The sequence below is a fragment of the Uloborus diversus genome, chromosome 3, assembly GCF_026930045.1.
Source record: "Uloborus diversus isolate 005 chromosome 3, Udiv.v.3.1, whole genome shotgun sequence".
NCBI classification, from domain to species: Eukaryota; Metazoa; Arthropoda; class Arachnida; order Araneae; family Uloboridae; genus Uloborus; species Uloborus diversus.
Window position 1 is genome coordinate 107,100,796 of NC_072733.1, and position 22,173 is coordinate 107,122,968.

The following is a 22,173-nucleotide window of genomic DNA, read 5'->3' on the forward strand; positions in this document are numbered from 1 at the left end:
ATTTTTAATAAACCAAATTAGGATTTCAGCTGTGCAAGTCTCCGTGGCGCAGTCGGCTGGCGCGTTCGGCTGTTAACCGTAAGGTTGTTGGTTCAGGCGCGTGTAGTGTTTTTCTATGCCTTAAATTCTTCATTAATATTTTGTGAAGATCCAAATTAGGATTTTAACTACCCAAGCCTCCGTGGCCCAATCGACTAGCGCGTTCGGCTGTTAACCGAAAGGTTGTTGTTTCGAGCCCACACGAGGGTCTGTAGTGTTTTTTTATGCCTTAAAACTTTCATTAATATTTTTTATGCAACTAAATTAATATATCAGCTTTGCGAGCCTCCGTGGCGCAATTGGCTAGCGCGTTCGGCTGTTAACCGAAAGGTTGGTGGTTCGAGCCCACCTGGGGGGCGTATAGTGTTTTTTTATGCCTTAAAACTTTCATTAATATTTTTTATGGAACTAAATTAATATTTCATCTATACAAGCCTCCGTGGCGCAATCGGCTAGCGCGTTCGGCTGTTAACCGTAAGGTTGGTCTTTCGAGCCCACCCGGGGGCGTGTAGGGCTTTTTTATGCCTGAAATACTTCATTAATATTTTTTTAGGAATCAAATTAGGATTTTAGCTCCGGAAGCTTCCCTGGCGTAATCGGATAGCGCGTTCGGCTGTTAGTTGAAAGGTTTGTGTTTCGAACCCACCCGAGGGCTTGTATTTTTTTTATGACTTAAAACTTTCATTAATATTTTTTACGGACCAAATTAGGATTATAGCTCCGCAAGCCTCCGTGACGCAATCGGCCAGAGCGTTCGGCTGTTAACCGAAAGGTTGGTGGTTCGAGCCCACCCGGGGGCGTGTAATGTTTTTTTCTATCTTAAACATTTTATTAATATTTTTTATGTAACTTAATTAATGTTTCAGTTTTGCAAGCCTCCGGGGCGCAATCGGCTAGCGCGTTCGGCTATTAACCGAAAGGTTTGTGTTTCGAGTCCACCCGAGGGAGTGCATGTTTTTTTATGACCTAAAAACTTTCATTAATGTTTTTAGGTGAGCAAATAAGGTTTTTTGCTCCGCAAGCCTCCGTGGCGCAATCGGCATGCGCGTTTGACAGTTAACCGTAAGGTTGGTGGTTCGAGCCCACCCGGGGGCGTGTGATGTTTTTTTTTATGCCTTAAAACTTTCATTAATATTTTTTATGGAACTAAATTAATATTTCAGCTTTGCAAGCCTCCGTGGCGCAATCGCTAGCGCGTTCGGCTGTTAACCGAAAGGTTGGTGATTTGAGCCCACCCGGGGGTGTGTAATGTTTTTTTTTTTTTTTTTTGCTTTAAAAATTTCATTTTTTTAAGGAACCAAATTAGGAGTTTGACTTCGCAAAGCCTCCTTGACGCAATTAGCTAGCGCGGTCGGCTGTTAACCGAAAGGTTGGTGGTTGGAGCCCACCTGGGGGTGTGTAATGTTTTTTTCTGCCTTAAAACTCTCATTATTATTTTTTAAGGAAATTAATTAATATTTTAGCTTCGCAAGTCTCCGTGGCGCAATCGGCTACCGCGTTCGGCTGTTAACCGAAAGGTTGGTGGTTCGAGCCCACCTGGGGGCGTATAGTGTTTTTTTATGCCTTGAAACTTTCATTAATATTTTTTATAGATTTAAATTAATATTTTAGCTTTGCAAGCCTACGTGGCGCAATCGGCTAGCGCGTTCGGCTGTTAACCGAAAGGTTGGTGGTTCGAGCCCACACGGGGGCGTGTAATGAATTTTTATGTCTTAAACATTTCATTAATATTTTTTATGGAACTAAATTAATATTTCAGCTTTGCAAGCCCCGGGGCGCAATCGGCTAACGCGTTCGGCTGTAAACCGTAAGGTTGGTGGTTCGAGCCCACCCGGGGGCGTGTAATGGTTTTCTATGCCTTAATTTCTTCATTAATATTTTGTAAAGAACCAAATTAGGATTTTAGCTATGCAAGCCTCCGTGGTGCAATCGGCAAGTGCGTTCGGCTGTAAACCGAAAGGTTGGTGGTTCGAGTCCACCCGGAGGCGTGTATTGTTTTTTTTATGCCTTAAACATTTCATTAATATTTTTTATGGAACTAAATTAATATTTCAGCTTTTCCTGCCTCCGTGGCGCAATCGGCTAGCGCGTTCGGCTGTTAACCGAAAGGTTGGTGGTTCGAGCCCACCCGGGAGCGTGCAATGTTTTTTTTTATGAATTAATACTTTCATTTTATTAAGGAACCAAATTAGGACCTTAACTTCACAGGCCTCCTTGACGCAAGCGACTAGCGCAGTCGGCTGTTAAACGAAAGATTCGTGGTTTGAGCCCACCCGAAGTCGTGCATTGTTGTTTTATGACTTAAAACTTTCATTAATATTTTTTATGGAACTAAATTAATATTTCAACTTTGCAAGCCTCCGTGGCGCAATCGGCTAGCGCGTTTGCTCTGCTAACCGAGAGGTTTGTGTTTCGAACCCACCCATTGGCGTGTATTGTTTTTTTATGCCTTAAAACTTTCATTAATATTTTTTAAGGAACCAAATTAGGTTCGAATTTCGCAAGCCTCCGTGGCGCAATCGGCTAGCGCGTTCGGCTGTTAACCGAAAGGTTGGTGCTTCGAGCCCACCCGGGGGCGTGTAATGTTTTTTTATGCTTTAAAACTTTCATTAATATTTTTTATGGAACTAAATTAATATTACAGCTTTGCATGCCTTAGTGGCGCAATCGGGAGTTAAACGAAAGGTTGGTGGTTCGATCCCACCCGCGGACGAGTAAGGTTTTTTTTTCTTTTTTTTTTTTGCCCTAAAACTTTCACTTTTAACCCATTAAGCGCCGCTATATGAACCACATTGAAAATACTTAAGTTTTCATATGTTTTGATGTTCAATGCACATCTCTAATCATATGTAGGTGAAATTTCGCAAAAATATTTATTAGGTTAGGAGATATGGTAAGGTCCAGCAAAAAGGTTTAGGATTTTCATACGCAAAAAGATAAGAGGCAGATTTTTTCTATTAACCATGTCGGGTATCGAGCAACGGTAAATGACAATTACCCGAAGCGATTTCCATTAAAGTTTGTTTTCTCAACTATCTGAACAAAATTTGGCAATTTACAAGCAAGTGATACTGCACTCATCTTCTTGTTTTAAGCTTAAATATATTATTTTAATATTGTTTGAAGCTCGTAGCAAAGTCAAAAATTCTAACGACATTTTTGATTAAAAAAAAAGTGAAGAAATTTCTCTATTGAAATTCAACCTCCCTTATTGAAGGGGGAGCCCTCAAGGAGGAGGGGAGCATGGTGCTGACTAAGATACAAAATATTTTTATTGGGGGGGGGGGAGGAATAGTTTTAAAGGGAATTTTGATGTCCTTTTACGGGAATGTCTTTCGTGATCTGTAGAAATTCAGAGAGATGCGTCATTCTCCTTAGGGAGGATTGGCACCCCTGTTTTTCCAGAACTTTCTTCTAAACGAATGGAATGTCATTTGTTTTGATAAAAGCACCTGCTCTTGACCTTGAACAACAAATGGGTGTTTACAATGAGAAACTACGAAGGGGGCTGTGGCTTCAACCGGAAAAAAGGGGAGAGTTCATTCATACAAAATAGGTGAAGACAATTTCTACTAGGCATGACTTGCTCTGCTAATCAGAACACGCCAAGTCTCCCATTTTGGGACTTTAGTAAATAAAGTCATATAAAACTCCTTTAAATTATTTTTCTTGGCCCCTGTTTGTTGTGATTTGAAAAAAGGTCTATTGAGCTTCATATTCCATGTTTCTAATTTCCTGCATTCACATTAATTATTTTTAGGGAATTTTTTTCCCGTGTAATGCGAAAACAAGAAATTTTTGCAAAATTAAATTTTTAAAAAAAAAATAATTTAAATTCCAAACCTTTTTGAAAAAATTACCAATAAAGTTTGGTTCTCTATCATTCATTTTTAAAAATTTCAAAATGATATCTTAATTACTTGATGAAGAAAAAAATCTTAATTGAAGGTTCCCAAAATGGGAGACTTGGCGCTTAATGGGTTAAAAATTAATATTGCAGCGTTGCAAGCCTCCGTGGCGCAATCGGCTAACGCGTTCGGCTGTTAACCGAAAGGTTGGTGGTTCAAGCCCACCCGGGGGCGTGTAGTGTTTTTTATACCTTAAAACCTTCATTAATATTTTTTATGGAACTAAATTAATATTTCAGCTTTGCAAGCCTCCGTGCCTTAATCGGCTAGCGCGTTCGGCTGTTAACCGAAAGGTTGGTGGTTCCAACCCACCCGGGGGCGTGTAATGATTTTTATGCCTTAAACATTTCATTAATATTTTTATGCAACTAAATTAATATTTCAGCTTTGCAAGCCTCCGTGGCGCAATCGGCTAGCGCGTTCGGCTGTTTACCGAAAGGTTGGTGGTTCGAGCCCACCCGGGGGCGTGTAATGTTTTTTTTTTTTTTTTTTTGCCTTAAAACTTTTTTTAAGGAACCAAATTAGGACTTTGACTTCGCAAGCCTCCTTGATGCAATTGGCTAGCGCGGTCGGCTGTTAACCGAAAGGTTGGTGGTTCGAGTTCACAAGGAGGCGTGTAATGTTTTTTTATGCCTTAAACATTTCATTAATATTTTTTATGGAACTAAATTAATATTTCATTTTTGCAAGCCTCCGTGGCGCAATCGGCTAGCGCGTTCGGCTGTTAACCGAAAGATTGGTGGTTCGAGCCCACCCGGGGGCATGTAATGTTTTTTTTTTTTTGCCTTTAAACTTTCATTTTTTTAACGAACCAAATTAGGACTTTGACTTCGCAAGCCTCCTTGACGCAATTGATTAGCGCGGTCGACTGTTAACCAAAAGGTTGGTGATTCGAGTCCACCCGGAGGCGTGTAATGTTTTTTTATGCCTTAAACATTTCATTAATATTTTTTATGGAAGAAAATTAATATTTCAGCTTTGCAAGCCTCCGTGGCGCAATCGGCTAGCGCGTTCGGCTGTTAACCGAAAGGTTGGTGGTTCGAGCCCACCCGGGGGCGTGTAGTGTTTTTTTATACCTTAAAACCTTCATTAATATTTTTTATGGAACTAAATTAATATTTCAGCTTTGCAAGTCTCCGTGCATTAATCGGCTAGCGCGGTCGACTAAGGTTGGTGGTTCGAGCCCACCCGGGGGCGTGTAATGTTTTTTATGCCTTAAACATTTCATTAATATTTTTTATGGAACTAAATTAATATTTCAGCTTCGCAAGCCTCCGTGGCGCAATCGGCTAGCGCGTTCGGGTGTTAACCGAAAGGTTGGTGGTTCGAGCCCACCCGGGGGCGTGTAATATTTTTTTATGCCTTAAAACCTTCATTGACATTTTTTAAGGAACCAAATTAAGGCTTTAGCTTCGGAAGCCTCCATTGCACAATCGGCTAGCGCGTTTAGCAGTTAACCGTAAGGTTGGAGGTTCGAGCCCACCCGTGGCGTGTATTGTTTTTATATGCTTAAAAACCTTTATATTTCTTAAGGAACCAAATTAGGATTTTGACTCCGCAAGCCTCCTTGGCGCAATCGGCTAGCGCGTTCGGCTGTTACCCGAAAGGTTGGTGGTTCGAGCCCACCCGGGGTTGTGTAATAGTTTTTTATGCCTTAAACATTTCATTAATATTTTTTATGGAACTAAATTAATATTTTAGCTATGCAACCCTCCGTAGCGCAATCGGCTAGCGCGCTCGGCTCTTAACCGAAAGGTTGGTGGTTGGAGCTCACCCGGGGGCGTGTAATGTTTTTTTTTTTGCCTTAAAACTTTCATTTTTTTTAAGGAACCAAATTAGGACTTTGACTTCGCAAGCCTCCTTGACGCAATTGGCTAGCGCGGTCGACTGTTAACCAAGAGGTTGGTGATTCGAGTCCACCCGGAGGCGTGTAATGTTTTTTTATGCCTTAAACATTTCATTAATATTTTTTATTGAAGTAAATTAATATTTCAGCTTTGCAAAGCCTCCGTGGCGCAATCGGCTAGCGCGTTCGGGTGTTAACCGAAAGGTTGGTGGTTCGAGCCCACCCGGGGGCGTGTAATATTTTTTTATGCCTTAAAACCTTCATTGACATTTTTTAAGGAACCAAATTAAGGCTGTAGCTTCGGAAGCCTCCATTGCACAATCGGCTAGCGCGTTCTGCTGTTAACCGAAAGGTTTGTGTTTCGAACCCACCCGAGGGCTTGTGTTTTTTTTTATGACTAAAAACTTTCATTAATATTTTTTACGGACCAAATTAGGCTTATTGCTCCGCATGCCTCTGTGCCGCTATCGGCAAGCGCGTTTAGCAGTTAACCGTAAGGTTGGAGGTTCGAGCCCACCCGTGGCGTGTATTGTTTTTATATGCTTAAAAACCTTTATATTTCTTAAGGAACCAAATTAGGATTTTGACTCCGCAAGCCTCCTTGGCGCAATCGGCTAGCGCGTTCGGCTGTTACCCGAAAGGTTGGTGATTCGAGCCCACCCGGGGGTGTGTAATAGTTTTTTATGCCTTAAACATTTCATTAATATTTTTTATGGAACTAAATTAATATTTTAGCTATGCAACCCTCCGTAGCGCAATCGGCTAGCGCGTTCGGCTCTTAACCGAAAGGTTGGTGGTTGGAGCTCACCCGGGGGCGTGTAATGTTTTTTTTTTTTTTGCCTTAAAACTTTCATTTTTTTTAAGGAACCAAATTAGGACTTTGACTTCGCAAGCCTCCTTGACGCAATTGGCTAGCGCGGTCGACTGTTAACCAAGAGGTTGGTGATTCGAGTCCACCCGGAGGCGTGTAATGTTTTTTTATGCCTTAAACATTTCATTAATATTTTTTATTGAAGTAAATTAATATTTCAGCTTTGCAAGCCTCCGTGGCGCAATCGGCTAGCGCGTTCGGCTGTTAACCGAAAGGTTGGTGGTTCAAGCCCACCCGGGGGCGTGTAGTGTTTTTTATACCTTAAAACCTTCATTAATATTTTTTATGGAACTAAATTAATATTTCAGCTTTGCAAGCCTCCGTGCCTTAATCGGCTAGCGCGTTCGGCTGTTAACCGAAAGGTTGGTGGTTCCAACCCACCCGGGGGCGTGTAATGTTTTTTTATGCCTTAAACATTTCATTAATATTTTTATGCAACTAAATTAATATCTCAGCTTTGCAAGCCTCCGTGGCGCAGTCGGCTAGCGCGGTCGGCTGTTTACCGAAAGGTTGGTGGTTCGAGCCCACCCGGGGGTGTGTAATGTTTTTTTTTTTTTGCCTTAAAACTTTCATTTTTTTAAGGAACCAAATTAGGACTTTGATTTTGCAAGCCTCCTTGATGCAATTGGCTAGCGCGGTCGGCTGTTAACCCATTAAGCGCCGCTATATGAACCACATTGAAAATACTTAAGTTTTCATATGTTTTGATGTTCAATGCACATCTCTAATCATATGTAGCTGAAATTTCGCAAAAATATTTATTTGGTTAAGAGATATGGTATGGTCCAGCAAAAAGGTTTAGGATTTTCATACGCAAAAAGATAAGAGGCAGATTTTTTCTATTAACCATGTCGGGTATCGAGCAACGGTAAATGACAATAACCCGAAGCACTATATAAAAAGGCTCTTACAAAATGGAACTAAGGTATTTTTGGGCTCCCTGACGGTGTATTTGTGTTATTATAAGCAAATGTTTTTTTTAGTCAACATTTCGGTTGCTTCACAACATGTTTGATGCCAGATGATTTATGCATCATCATAATGTTTCTAGAGATAAATGTCCATCATGCTTCACATTGAGGATTTATCAACGGTTATAGCTCCGATTTCATCCAACAAATTACGATAAGTTGTAAAAAAGTAAATTTACTGTTTTCGCATTATCTGTGATCTAAGCGATTTCCATTAAAGTTTGTTTTCTCAACTATCTGAACAAAATTTGGCAATTTACAAGCAAGTGATACTGCACTCATCTTCTTGTTTTAAGCTTAAATATATTATTTTAATATTGTTTGAAGCTCGTAGCAAAGTCAAAAATTCTAACGACATTTTTGATTTAAAAAAAAGTGAAGAAATTTCTCTATTGAAATTCAACCTCCCTTATTGAAGGGGGAGCCCTCAAGGAGGAGGGGAGCATGGTGCTGACTGAGATACAAAATATTTTTATGGGGGGGGGGAGGAATAGTTTTAAAGGGAATTTTGATGTCCTTTTACGGGAATGTCTTTCGTGATCTGTAGAAATTCAGAGAGATGCGTCATTCTCCTTAGGGAGGATTGGCACCCCTGTTTTTCCAGAACTTTCTTCTAAACGAATGGAATGTCATTTGTTTTGATAAAAGCACCTGCTCTTGACCTTGAACAACAAATGGGTGTTTACAATGAGAAACTACGAAGGGGGCTGTGGCTTCAACAGGAAAAAAGGGGAGAGTTCATTCATACAAAATAGGTGAAGACAATTTCTCCTAGGCATGACTTGCTCTGCTAATCAGAACACGCCAAGTCTCCCATTTTGGGACTTTAGTAGATAAAGTCATATAAAACTCCTTTAAATTATTTTTCTTGGCCCCTGTTTGTTGTGATTTGAAAAAAGGTCTATTGAGCTTCATATTCCATGTTTCTAATTTCCTGCATTCACATTAATTATTTTTAGGGAATTTTTTTCCCGTGTAATGCAAAAACAAGAAATTTTTGCAAAATTAAATTTTTTAAAAAAAAATAATTTACATTCCAAACCTTTTTGAAAAAATTACCAATAAAGTTTGGTTCTCTATCATTCATTTTAAAAAATTTCAAAATGATATCTTAATTACTTGATGAAGAAAAAAATCTTAATTGAAGGTTCAAAAAATGGGAGACTTGGCGCTTAATGGGTTAAAAATTAATATCTCAGCGCTGCAAGCCTCCGTGGCGCAATCGGCTAACGCGTTCGGCTGTTAACCGAAAGGTTGGTGGTTCAAGCCCACCCGGGGGCGTGTAGTGTTTTTTATACCTTAAAACCTTCATTAATATTTTTTATGGAACTAAATTAATATTTCAGCTTTGCAAGCCTCCGTGCCTTAATCGGCTAGCGCGTTCGGCTGTTAACCGAAAGGTTGGTGGTTCCAACCCAACCAGGGGCGTGTAATGATTTTTATGCCTTAAACATTTCATTAATATTTTAATGCAACTAAATTAATATTTCAGCTTTGCAAGCCTCCTTGGCGCAATCGGCTAGCGCGTTCGGCTGTTTAACGAAAGGTTGGTGGTTCGAGCCCACCCGGGGGCGTGTAATGTTTTTTTTTCTTTTGCCTTAAAACTTTTTTTAAGGAACCAAATTAGGACTTTGACTTCGCAAGCCTCCTTGATGCAATTAGCTAGCGCGGTCGGCTGTTAACCGAAAGGTTGGTGGTTCGAGTCCACAAGGAGGCGTGTAACGTTTTTTTATGCCTTAAACATTTCATTAATATTTTTTATGGAACTAAATTAATATTTCATTTGTGCAAGCCTCCGTGGCGCAATCGGCTAGCGCGTTCGGCTGTTAACCGAAAGATTGGTGGTTCGAGCCCACCCGGGGGCATGTGATGTTTTTTTTTTTTTTTTTTTTTGCCTTAAAACTTTCATTTTTTTTAAGGAACCAAATTAGGACTTTGACTTTGCAAACCTCCTTGACGCAATTGGCTAGCGCGGTCGGCTATTAACCGAAAAGTTGTTGGTTCGAGTCCACCCGCAGGCGTGTAATGTTTTTTTATGCCTTAAGCATTTCATTAATATTTTTTATGGAACTAAATTAATATTTCAGCTTTGCAAGCATCCGTGGCGCAATCGGCTAGCGCGTTCGGCTGTTAACCGAAAGGTTGGTGGTTCGAGCAAATCCGGGGGCGTGTAATGTTTTTTTTTTTTTTTTGCCTTTAAACTTTCATTTTTTTAAGGAACCAAATTAGGACTTTGACTTCGCAAGCCTCCTTGACGCAATTGATTAGCGCGGTCGACTGTTAACCAAAAGGTTGGTGATTCGAGTCCACCCGGAGGCGTGTATTGTTTTTTTATGCCTTAAACATTTCATTAATATTTTTTATGGAAGAAAATTAATTTTTCAGCTTTGCAAGCCTCCGTGGCACAATCGGCTAGCGCGTTCGGCTGTTAACCGAAAGGTTGGTGGTTCGAGCCCACCCGGGGGCGTGTAATGTTTTTTATGCCTTAAACATTTCATTAATATTTTTTATGGAACTAAATTAATATTTCAGCTTCGCAAGCCTCCGTGGCGCAATCGGCTAGCGGGTTCGGGTGTTAACCGAAAGGTTGGTGGTTCGAGCCCACCCGGTGGCGTGTAATATTTTTTTATGCCTTAAAACCTTCATTGACATTTTTTAAGGAACCAAATTAAGGCTTTAGCTTCGGAAGTCTCCATTGCACAATCGGCTAGCGTGTTCTGCTGTTAACCGAAAGGTTTGTGTTTCGAACCCACCCGAGGGCTTGTGTTTTTTTTTAATGACTAAAAACTTTCATTAATATTTTTTACGGACCAAATTAGGCTTATTGCTCCGCAAGCCTCTGTGCCGCTATCGGCAAGCGCGTTTAGCAGTTAACCGTAAGGTTGGAGGTTCGAGCCCATCCGTGGCGTGTATTGTTTTTATATGCTTAAAAACCTTTATATTTCTTAAGGAACCAAATTAGGATTTTTACTCCGCAAGCCTCCTTGGCGCAATCGGCTAGCGCGTTCGGCTGTTACACGAAAGGTTGGTGGTTCGAGCCCACCCGGGGCTGTGTAATGTTTTTTTTTTTTTTTTGCCTTAAAACTTTCATTTTTTTTAAGGAACCAAATTAGGACTTTGACTTCGCAAGCCTCCTTGACGCAATTGGCTAGCGCGGTCGGCTTTTAACCGAAAGGTTGGTGGTTCGAGCCCACCCGGGGGCGTGAAATGTTTTTTTATGCCTTAAACATTTCATTAATATTTTTTATGGAACTAAATTAATATTTCCGCGTTGCAAGCCTCCGTGGCGCAATCGGCTAGCGCGTTCGGCTCTTAACCGAAAGGTTTGTGTTTCGAGACCACCCGAGGGCGTACCTTGTTTTTTTTTTTTTTTTTGACTTAAAACTTTCATTAATATTTTTTGGGGAGCAAATTAGGATTTTGGCTCCGCAAGCCTCCGTGGCGCAATCGGCTAGCGCGTTCGGCTGTTAAGCGAAAGGTTGGTGGTTCGAGTCCACCCGGGGGGTGCAATGATTTTTATGCCTTAATTTAATTTTTTTAAGGAACCAAATTAGGACCTTAACTTCACAAGCCTCCTTGACGCAATCGGCTAGCGCGTTCGGCTGTTAACCGAAAGGTTGGAGGTTCGAGCCCACCCGTGGCGTGTATTGTTTTTATATGCTTAAAAACCTTTATATTTCTTAAGGAACCAAATTAGGATTTTGACTCCGCAAGCCTCCTTGGCGCAATCGGCTAGCGCGTTCGGCTGTTACCCGAAAGGTTGGTGGTTCGAGCCCACCCGGGGGTGTGTAATAGTTTCTTATGCCTTAAACATTTCATTAATATTTTTTATGGAACTAAATTAATATTTTAGCTATGCAACCCTCCGTAGCGCAATCGGCTAGCGCGTTCGGCTCTTAACCGAAAGGTTGGTGGTTGGAGCTCACCCGGGGGCGTGTAATGTTTTTTTTTGTTTTTTTTGCCTTAAAACTTTCATTTTTTTTAAGGAACCAAATTAGGATTTTGACTCCGCAAGCCTCCTTGGCGCAATCGGCTAGCGCGTTCGGCTGTTACCCGAAAGGTTGGTGGTTCGAGCCCACCCGGGGGCGTGTAATGTTTTTTTATGCCTTAAACATTTCATTAATATTTTTTATGGAACTAAATTAATATTTCAGCTTTGCAAGCCTCCGTGGCGCAATCGGCTAGCGCATTTGGGTGTTAACCGAAAGTTTGGTGGTTCGAGCCCACCCCGGTGCGTGTACTTTTTTTTGCCTTAAAACTTTCATTTTTTTTTAAGGAACCAAATAAGGACATTGACTTTGCAAGCCTCCTTGACGCAATTGGCCAGCGCGGTCGGCTATTAACAGAATGGTTGGTGGTTCGGGCGTGTAATGTTTTTTTATGCCTTAAAACTTTCATTAATATTTTTTATGGAACTAAATTAATATTTCAGCTTTGCAAGCCTCCGTGGCTCGATCGGCTAGCGCGTTCGGCTGTTAACCGAAAGGTTTGTGTTTCAACCCACCCAAGGGAGTGAATTGTTTTTTTATGACTTAAAACTTTCATTAATATTTTTTATGGACCAAATTAGGATTATAGCTCCGCAAGCCTCTGTAGCGCAATCGGCAAGCGCTTTTGGCAGTTAACGGTAATGTCGGTGGTTCGAGCCCACCCGGGGGCGTATATTGTTTTTATATGCCTTAAAACCTTCATTTATATTTTTTAAGAAACCAAATTAGGATTTTAGCTCCGCAAGCCTCCGTGTCGCAATCGGCTAGCGCGTGCGGCTGTTAACCGAAAGGTTGGTGGTTCGCTCCCACCCGGGGGCGTGTAATGTTTTTTTATGCCTTAAAACATTCATTAATATCTTTTATGGAACTGAATTAATAATAGCAGCTTTTCAAGCCTCCGTGGCGCAATGGGCTAGCGCGTTCGGCTGTTAACCGAAAGGTTGGTGTTTCGAGTCCACCCGGGGGAGTGTAATGTTTTTTTTTTTTTTTTTTTTTTTTTGCCTTAAAACTTTCATTTTTTAATTCATTCCATGATCTGCCCGAAACCCCTTAACGCGCATGCCGCTGATAACGAACGGAGTTGCTTTTTGCTACGTTGTAATAGCGCTTTTCTCCCCATTTTGCTATCGGGATTTTAATGTTGTTTTTGTTGTTCAGCTTGCATTCCAAAATCGCTTCGTTTTATTAGTTTTTTGGCACTGAATTAAATAGTGCAATAAAATACAAGGTTGCTAATATGTGCTGAAATATTCATTAAATTTAGTCATTACATAACGGGAAAATAATAAACAATAGAGGATAGGACGAAAAGCAAATATTTTTATAACACTAATTATTTTATTGATTTATTTTTCGTTTTGCTTTTATCTCAGTATATCATATTTTTTTTTATACACTTAAGAAATGAAAACTGTTAAATGTAAGATGATCTATCTTTCAAAAGGGCTCAACAAAACTCATGTTTTTTACGAAACAGTTAAGAATTCCAGCTTTTTGAAACGTCTGTGGCACATTTGGCTAGAGCATTCGGCTGTTGAACGAGAGGTTGGTGGTTCAAGCCCGCCTGGAAGCGTGTAAAGTTTTGTATGCTTTAAAACTTTCATTAATATTTTTTTAGGCACCAGTTTAGGATTTCTCTCTTGCAATTATCTGTGGCTCAGTCGGCTAGCGTGTTCTGCTGTTGATCGAACGGTTGGTGGTTCGATCCCAAGAGGGGGGTGAAAATATGTGTTAATGTTCTAAAACTGTCAAAAAAATGTGTATAACTAACCAGGTAAGCAATTCAGCTTCTGCAAACCTCCGTGGCGCAATCAGCTACCGCGTTCGGCTGTTTACCGAAAAGTTGGTGATTACATCCCACCTGGGGCGTGAAAAGTTTTTTTCATGCTTTAAAGCTTTCATTAATACTTTTTTTGGAACAAGTTTAGGATTGCAGATTTTGCGAGCCGCCGTGGCGCAATCGGCTAGTGTATTCGGCTGTTAACCGAAAGGTTGGTGGTTCGAGTCCGGGCGTGATACGTGTTATTAAACTGTCATAAATATATTTTTTTATTAACTAGTTAAGCAATTCATCTTCTGCAAGCCTCCGTGGCTCAATCGGATAGAGTGTTTGGCTGTTAACCGAAAGAGTGTTGTTTCGTGCCCACCTAAGGCGTGTAACGTCTTTTTAAGCCTTAAAACTTCCATTAATATTTTTTATGCAGCCAGTTTAGGATTTCAGATTTTTTAAGTCGCAGTTTCGCAATAAGCTAGCGCATTCGGCTGTTGACCGTAAGGTTGTTGGTTCGAGCTCACCTGGGTTGTGTAATTTTTTTTTATTGTTTAAAATATTCATGAATGTTTTTTTAAGGAACCAATTTAGGATTTCTCTCCCTACCAGCCTCCGTGGCGCAATCAGATAACACGTTCGGCTGTTATCGAATAGGTTGTTTATTCGAGCCCTACCGGGGGCGTGAAATGTAGATATCTGCTTTAAAATTTTTATTATAATTTTAAATTACCGAGGGCTTTTATCAATTGCAGAACTTAATATATGTAGATATAAAACCAAGTGCCCTCGCCCCTCCCCCAGAAAAAAACAGATAACTTTCGTAAATTTAAACCCTCCACCCCCCCCCAAAAAAAAATAAGCGCGACTTTTCATTAAAGAGACTAAAATCCGTTTAAAATAATCAGTGGCGAAGTCTTTTTCATTATCACCCCCCCCCCCCTCCGAAGCACGGGTACTCCTACTTCAGGTATTATTATAAGAATAAATTACTGAAGTATTTACGGATCAAGTTTTCCGATGACTTTTCAATACTGCAGATCATACAGCTAGGGATACCCAATTCTCCCCCCAGTGCGTTACCCCTCCTCAATTTAGCCCCCACCCCAAAAAAAAACAGGATCCTCTTTAAAGAAACTAAATCCTTTTAAAATAATATCTCTAATTCTTTCAGTTATATAATCTGTCTCATGCATTCCCCCCCCCCCCCTTCCATGGACATATCTCTGCTTTGGCAATTATTTTTGGGATAACCTGCAACTCTATAACAAAAAATCGAAGTACCAGGAAGGAGTGTTCCGATTGAGACGAAAATTAGTGGATAGAAAGACAATGCACAGAATAGTAAATGATTATAAATTCTCAGAACAATTGAATTATTTATGTCAGAGTTAAAGTAACAAGTTTTATATGGTATTGACCCACCTCTAGCCTGGATACAAGCTTAAGTACGGTGTGGTAAACACCGATAAAGCTCCCAGGGGTTGTCCTGCGGTATTTCCGTCCAAAGTCGCTCCAACTGTCGGACGAGGTTAGTAATATTCCTTGCCAAATGCAATCGCCATCCCATCATATCCCAGACATGCTCAATGGGAGAGAGATCTGGCGATCTGGCAGGCTACGGAAGAGTTTGACAAGGTTGCAGACAGTTCATAGCAACACGTGCCGTATGTTATATGGAATTGTCCTGATGAAAACCAGCTGAGGGTACTGCAAAAGGAACGGCTGCAAAACAGGTCTTAGGATGTCGTCGACCGTACCACTGTGCAGTAAGTGTATCTCTAATTACGACCAAAGGTGTCCAGTTATCAAAGGAAATAGCACCCGAGACTATAATGCCTTGTTAAGGGCCAGTGTGGCGTGCAAATGTGAAACCAGGATCCCCCTTCTGCCCTGGGTGTCTCCAAACACGTCTTAGATGATCGTCATGACACCGTTGGAAGCGAGATTCTTAAGACTATACGTCCCCAGTCGGCACCATTCCAACCTGATCGAGCTATGCACCACTGTAATCTGGCTCGGCAGTGTGTAGGCGTCAGTGGCAGGTGGCGTAATGGTCGCTGCGAGCGTAGATTTCGTTGTCCCCAACCGTCTGTAAATGGTCATGATGGACATTGGTGTTTAGGTTGAACGTCTGATGGTTCATAGAGATGAAGAAAGCGCTGTGACAGCTGATCGGAGAATCACTTTGTCATCTCGATTTGTTGTGACCCTAGGTCGACCGCTACCATCCTGACGCTGAACTCTGCCATTTTCCACCCATCCTTCCCAGCATCTTCAAATCGCTACATCGCTTCGACTCAAATGACTTGCGATTCTCCGATTTGACCAACTGGCCTCTTTCAATCCAATGATACAACCTCTTTTAAACTCTGACAGTTGCTCGTAATGAGCACAAACCATGCTGCGAGGCATTTTTAAGTTGTTGAAAGGTAATCTGAATCGCAATCAAACCGAAAGTTTTAACAACTGCTGAAGAACTGCTCTTTAGATACATCTGCTAGATGCGCAGTTTCGATCAGGAGATCAAACTATTCATTCATTGAACACCAAATTTTAATCACTTGCATATCTGGTCAAAACACTCATTCATACAAAATTTCAAAGCATTTGGACGATTGCTTTGAAAGTTGTCTGGTGCGTCGATTTTTTTGTTATAGAGTTTACTTTAATATTCATCTTTCAAACTGTCTGATGGCTTTTTTATACTCAATGTACAAGAAAAAAAAATTAAAGAAGCCCATCCCCCCAAGTGCGACGGCTCCCCTCAATTTCACCGAGCGTCTCCCCCCCCTAAAACGGGCTCCCCTATTAAAGAGTCTAAAATCCTTTGAAAATAACTTCCCTGATAATTTCAAAGGTATAGTCAGCCTCATTTCCTCCCCCCCCTTTCAAATGGGCACCCCAGCTTTAGCTATTATTAGAATAAATTGCTGGAATATTTACATTTCAAGGTTTCCGTAGGCTTTTCTATGTTGCTGACCTTAATGTATAGATAATAATACTAGGGCAGCCAATCCTTAATAAGTGCGACGTCCCCCTCATTTTTATTTTTGCCGATCATACCCCCCCCCCCCAAAAAAAAAACCCCAAGACTCCCTACTTAAGTGGCTAAAATCCTTTTAAAATAAGTTATCTGATAATATCAATGGTATATGCAAAACATTCCCCCGCCACCGAATGTGTAGCCTGCTCTAGCTATTATTAGTCGACTAAATTGCTGGAACACTTGCTTATCAAGATGTTTGATGACTTTTTTGTATTGCAGATATTATAATGCATATGAAGTAGCTAGGTGTGACTATTTTCCTTCCCAAGTGTGGTGACTCCCCTCAATTTTTTTCACACCCGACTAAAAAACTGGTTATAAAAAAATTACGTCATCTTAATTTAACCCCATCAAAGTAAATCTGTTGTTTTGCTTGTTGCATCGTTTCTTGCCTTGTTTGATTTGAGTGAGACAAAATTGCATTTCATTTTTATTTTATTTTTCTTTTGCGTGAATTCGTAGATTTTTCTAAACCAACTTTTATAATACCTATTACACACAGTGACACATATTATAGAATTACAAAGAAATTGATTTCAATGTTTTTTCATAATAAAAATGTGTTTGAATTTTTCCGTTTCACTGTACCCACTCTTCCCCTATTTACGATAGTTGAAGGGGAGAAGTTGGTACAGTGAGACAGGGAGCACAATAAGACGAATGCAATATATTTTCTGTTTGTATATTTCTAGCCTGGTATAACTTTTGAAAAGTCAGGTGGCGATACTGTGAAAAACATTAAAGAAAAAAATTGCTTTCAAGTATCATAAATAAAAAATTACTATGTCATTATAGTTTGAGCCCATCGAAGTAAAATTATCTATATTGTGTGTTGCACTGTTTTTAAACTGTAAGATAAACTTTACATATTGGTATTATTAATCTTACATTGGCTTATTAATTAACGCTCATTTTAGCAAAGGATTGGGTTGTTAATTTTCTTTGTCTGAGATAGGCAGGCATTAAGTTTATGTTTTGAAATGAGGGAACAGTGAGGCACCATTATTTGTTGCTCACTGCTCCCATGGCAGTTTTACATTAAAAGTGGATACATTATACAATGAATTGCATTTAATTACAACTAGACTATTGAGGCAAGTTATAAAAAAAAGTCTGAAAGCCCTGCATCAACACAATAAGGATACTCGAATGAAATTATGACTTTCATTGCTATTCTATATCACATAAATATTTCCACTTCGTATTTATTCTATTTATATTACATTTTTTATTGTTTTACTGCAATATTCTAAATGTAATGATATTTTTTCACATTTCAAAATTTCAACATGCCTAGAAAAGGGAAGTCAGACAATTTTTTTTGAAGATTTTCTGAAAGAAACAGAAAGAAGCTGTTGTACTAGTAATAGACGAAGGCTATAGTGAAATCATTCTATACTTATCTAAAAATACATTAAAATATGACATTTTAGGTAATTTTACCTACCCAGAGTCATCTAAATCATTCTATCTCAGTCACAAACAAATTCGTGGTGGCTGTCACAACTGTGTGTCAAAACGGCATGAAAATTCATCTTGCCAAATACAATAGCTCATGCCATAACCAAACTATAACAGACAAATTTGCTAATTCAAAAAAAAAAAAAAAAAAAAAAAAAAAAAATAAATAAATAAATAAATAAATAAATAAAAATAAAAATTCTCTTTTCCCACTTACCAGGACAACAATGACACAAAATTGCATTTCGTTTATATTTTGTTTTCCCGTTTTTGTGAATTTGTAATTTTTTCTAGATCCACTTTTATAATAAATATCACAGTGACAAGTATTGTACTATTTGAAAAAATGTTATTTCTGTATAAAATAATTGAATTTTCGTGTCTCACTGTACCCACTCTTCCCCTGTGTTACATTCTTATGATTTTACAAGGGATCAACTAATTAGTTTTGATTTTTTTAAATGAGGGTTTTAAACATCAAACTTGTTTCAAACGTTTTCCATTACTATGAACATATTACATTTTTCGCCCGTTGCGAGTCATTGTTACGGAGATTCACAAGATTTGTTTAAAAGTTTACTGTTTATTGTTTTCTTCTACTAAGTGTAACTAGTAATAGTATCATTTTTGCTATTATACATGCCATTATTTTGTAATCACCAGTAAAATTCAAAACTAAAACAAAGTAAATAAATAATGCTAAGGAATGACATGTTTTCTAAGTGTTTATTTTCCCGTCATGTAAATTTTTCAAGCGATTTTAAACCTGTATTTAATGGTAACAAGAAAAAAACTCTCAAGCAGCTTTATTAACTACAGAAAACTTTTTTTTTTCAGATTTCTCTAACATAGATCTTCAGATTTCTCTAACATAACTTTGATCTTAAATTTACATTTATGTATAGTTATATATATCAAAAATTTTTTTTTTACAGTTCCAGTAGGGGTCGTGGTAGCCCGATCGGTAGAGTGTCGGATTTGGGGCCGGAGGGTCCTGAGTACCTGGAAGTTCTCAAAGGGGCTTAAACAATTGTCGCCTCTTTCGTTTGATTTTAAAAAAAAGGCTTATCAAACAACTTCAATAATGAGAACGTTTATAGTTGTTTTCGCTACGACGATAATGTTTTCATTATGTTTAAATCACATAATTTTCAGAACTATATTTTAATTGAGCTGAACCTAACGGAAATTTCCTTAGCAAATGAAAAAAAAAACGCATTATTTCCATTTGAAAAATTGTTCGTTTTTCTTGTTTTTCCTTTAAAGGATTAATTAATTTTGAAGTACTCATTAAGTTTAAGTAAATAATTAGTAAAAGGAAAAAATATTATAAATTACTACGCATAGACCAGAGATGGTCTTCTTGCACCTTTATAGCTGAAAGTTTCCGATGCGTTAAACCTCTATTGAAAAATGAATGATTTTCCTCAAGAAAGAGCATATTGTACAGCTATTTTTTTTCTTTTCATGAAAAGAAAACACAGCCTTATTCATCATTTTAAACTGTACTGATATCAATCTCAAATCTGTACTTTCTACAGAACGTAAAGTTCACTAAATTTCCCACCTAAGTGAACATGTAAAAAATGCATGAAGATTCGTTCAATACTAATTAACAAACTTCGTTGGAACTTTTTTCCTATGCTCCCCGATTACAAGACTACACCTGGACTGATTAGGAAACTTCTTTTTCTGTTTGATACGGTGTTTCAATCGTATAAAATGTAATGCGCATTAAGATGTTTTCTTTTTTCAACCAACTTCAAAAAGACGTTCTCAATTTGTCGGAATCTTTTTATGTATGTCCCCCGATAAATCGAACACGCATAGACCAATTTGAAAATTCTTTTTATTTATTTTTTTGTTTGTTTGTTTGAAAAGGAAAACTTCCCAGGTGATGCCATGGTCAACAGGTCAGTATCTCAAGATGTGATCCTTGAAAAAACAAGAAAACTCTTCAAGTTCTATTAGCAAATAAATCGATTTCTGTTAGTGACTCGTGATTTTTTTTCGGAAAGTATATTTTGATAAAGTCAAACTGATGATGAAGACAATTTTCTTTGTAAATAATTGCGCGTTTGAAAAAGCCTTTCTGCACAGTCTTCCGAAGAGTCCGAGACGCTGTGCTCTATTTGTTTCTCAATTTTGCTCATCTTGGCTGTTTTCAGACTCCTGTGCTCGACGCTTTTTCACTCGAGATGTACGTAAGGAGTGTACCACATACTCTACATTACGTACTTACTTTATATTTACACCACTAAAAAGTACACAATAAATTATTTTCAAATAAAAATAGAACCGACTTCAAAAAACAAAGATGAACTAAAATGTAAAAAATAATTGGTCATACCTGCATACGATTTCCTACCCAAACGTATATATCAAATTTTTTTTTACAGTTCCAGTAGGGGCCGTGGTAGCCCGATCGGTAGAGTGTCGGATTTGGGGCCGGAGGGTCCTGAGTACCTGAAATTTCTCAAAGGGGCTTAAACAATTGTCGCCTCTTTCGTTTGATTTAAAAAAAAGGCTTATCAAACAACTTCAATAATGAGAACGTTTATTTACATGCTATTTAAAAAACTTTTATTGTGAAAGAATAAGAAAGTTCTTCATTTAACTACATTTTCATAACTTGTGAATTGCTTATTAAAAAGCTTCTGCCTCGTTTAATTTATTTTCAATTTAGCTTCTATTTTCCTTTCTAGCTAAAAATGCATTAAACAAATATTAACTCCGAATCAAACAAAGATACAGTTGTTTTCGCTACGACGATAATGTTTTCATTATGTTTAAATCACATAACTTTCAGAACAATATTTTAATGGAATTACTTAACTGAAATTTCCTTAGCAAATGAAAAAAAAGAAAAACGCATTATTTCCATTTGAAAAATTGTTCGTTTTTCTTGTTTTTCCTTTAAAGGATTAATTAATTTTGAAGTACTCATTAAGTTTAAGTAAATAATTAGTAAAAGGAAAAAATATTATAAATTACTACGCATAGACCAGAGATGGTCTTCTTGCACCTTTATAGCTGAAAGTTGCGATGCGTTAAACCTCTATTGAAAAATGACTGATTTTCCTCAAGAAAGAGCATATTGTACAGCTATTTTTTTTTCTTTTCATGAAAAGAAAACACAGCCTTATTCACCATTTTAAACTGTACTGATATCAATCTCAAATCTGTACTTTCTACAGAACGTAAAGTTCACTAAATTTCCCACCTAAGTGAACATGTAAAAAATGCATGAAGATTCGTTCAAAACAATATTCGTTACTGCTAATAATGGTTTCTGTATTTTTAACATAACAAAAATGAGCCGTTCTTTTTTGTAGATTTCTGCAACAAAGAGAACAGAAGTTCAAATAATAATTATAGCAATGCTAATTATAATGACGCAAAATGTTTAAGTATATTGAAAAGAAGCATTTCAATTTAAAAAAATGGAAGAAAACAAAATTATATTCCATTTTCTGTGTTTTAAACCCTGTAAAGTGCAATTAATTTAAAGTGCAAATCAAACTTCATAAGTAGGGCATCATTTTGAGGTTTTTGTTTCCAACGGTTTTGGTTTTTTAATACGCATTGAGCTAATGTAAAATGCCCCATGAGTGAAGGATTATGGCTCAATTGGTTAGAGCGTTGTGCTAAAAAAAGCGAAGATCGTGGAATCCATCCCACTGCCGGTTTTGTCGTTTTTGAATGACTTTTGCATTAGAATAATTTTGATTGAAATTTCTAAGAATATGTAATCTTAAGTTATTGCAAGATTCTGAAACACAGTGGTACTGTTGCATTAAAATCAGAAAAAAAACCGCAACATTATTAATAATGTGTCTTAAATGTGGTTTATCCAATGCGAAAGGATTTTATTCCTTAATACTTCATAAAATTACAAAAGCAAGGCATAATTTTATATTCTTTTTCACCGCCTTTGGTGAAAAGTAAACGAAAAATTCCTTCTTATTGTTTCTTGAGTAGTTTCCGCAAAAAAAGGACTGTCCTCACTTAGTTTGGCTCCCTCGTTAGTTTGTGTTCCTATAATCTATACCTCTCTGTTCTCACTACTGGGGGAACAGTGCGAAAAAATTGTATCTCGTTTTTCTTTTATTTTTCATTTAAGTGTAATCGTATTTTTTCTTGATCCATTTTATAGTACCTATTATTAACCGACTTCAAAAAAGGAGGTTATGATTTCGTATTGCGACTTTTTATGTATGTTTTCGTATTAAGCCTAGAAGACTGGACTGATTTGAAAAATTCTTTTTTTT

General features: G+C 38.3%; 12 non-coding genes across 12 annotated transcripts; all 12 read left to right on the forward strand.

The window, feature by feature from the left end:
• Nucleotides 1-323: 323 nt before the first annotated feature.
• Nucleotides 324-398, forward strand: Trnan-guu (transfer RNA asparagine (anticodon GUU)). Its single transcript has one exon. It is a non-coding gene; the product is annotated as a tRNA-Asn (tRNA).
• Nucleotides 399-2,102: 1,704 nt separating this feature from the next.
• Nucleotides 2,103-2,176, forward strand: Trnan-guu (transfer RNA asparagine (anticodon GUU)). The gene has a single exon. It is a non-coding gene; the product is annotated as a tRNA-Asn (tRNA).
• Nucleotides 2,177-4,047: 1,871 nt separating this feature from the next.
• Nucleotides 4,048-4,121, forward strand: Trnan-guu (transfer RNA asparagine (anticodon GUU)). The gene has a single exon. It is a non-coding gene; the product is annotated as a tRNA-Asn (tRNA).
• A 219-nt stretch (nucleotides 4,122-4,340) lies between these two features.
• On the forward strand, nucleotides 4,341-4,414 carry Trnan-guu (transfer RNA asparagine (anticodon GUU)). The gene has a single exon. It is a non-coding gene; the product is annotated as a tRNA-Asn (tRNA).
• Nucleotides 4,415-4,636: 222 nt separating this feature from the next.
• On the forward strand, nucleotides 4,637-4,710 carry Trnan-guu (transfer RNA asparagine (anticodon GUU)). The gene has a single exon. It is a non-coding gene; the product is annotated as a tRNA-Asn (tRNA).
• Nucleotides 4,711-4,931: 221 nt separating this feature from the next.
• Nucleotides 4,932-5,005, forward strand: Trnan-guu (transfer RNA asparagine (anticodon GUU)). Its single transcript has one exon. It is a non-coding gene; the product is annotated as a tRNA-Asn (tRNA).
• Nucleotides 5,006-5,217: 212 nt separating this feature from the next.
• On the forward strand, nucleotides 5,218-5,291 carry Trnan-guu (transfer RNA asparagine (anticodon GUU)). Its single transcript has one exon. It is a non-coding gene; the product is annotated as a tRNA-Asn (tRNA).
• Nucleotides 5,292-5,951: 660 nt separating this feature from the next.
• Trnan-guu (transfer RNA asparagine (anticodon GUU)) lies at nucleotides 5,952-6,025 on the forward strand. Its single transcript has one exon. It is a non-coding gene; the product is annotated as a tRNA-Asn (tRNA).
• Nucleotides 6,026-6,833: 808 nt separating this feature from the next.
• Nucleotides 6,834-6,907, forward strand: Trnan-guu (transfer RNA asparagine (anticodon GUU)). Its single transcript has one exon. It is a non-coding gene; the product is annotated as a tRNA-Asn (tRNA).
• A 1,935-nt stretch (nucleotides 6,908-8,842) lies between these two features.
• Nucleotides 8,843-8,916, forward strand: Trnan-guu (transfer RNA asparagine (anticodon GUU)). The gene has a single exon. It is a non-coding gene; the product is annotated as a tRNA-Asn (tRNA).
• A 510-nt stretch (nucleotides 8,917-9,426) lies between these two features.
• On the forward strand, nucleotides 9,427-9,500 carry Trnan-guu (transfer RNA asparagine (anticodon GUU)). Its single transcript has one exon. It is a non-coding gene; the product is annotated as a tRNA-Asn (tRNA).
• Nucleotides 9,501-10,028: 528 nt separating this feature from the next.
• Nucleotides 10,029-10,102, forward strand: Trnan-guu (transfer RNA asparagine (anticodon GUU)). Its single transcript has one exon. It is a non-coding gene; the product is annotated as a tRNA-Asn (tRNA).
• Nucleotides 10,103-22,173: the final 12,071 nt, after the last annotated feature.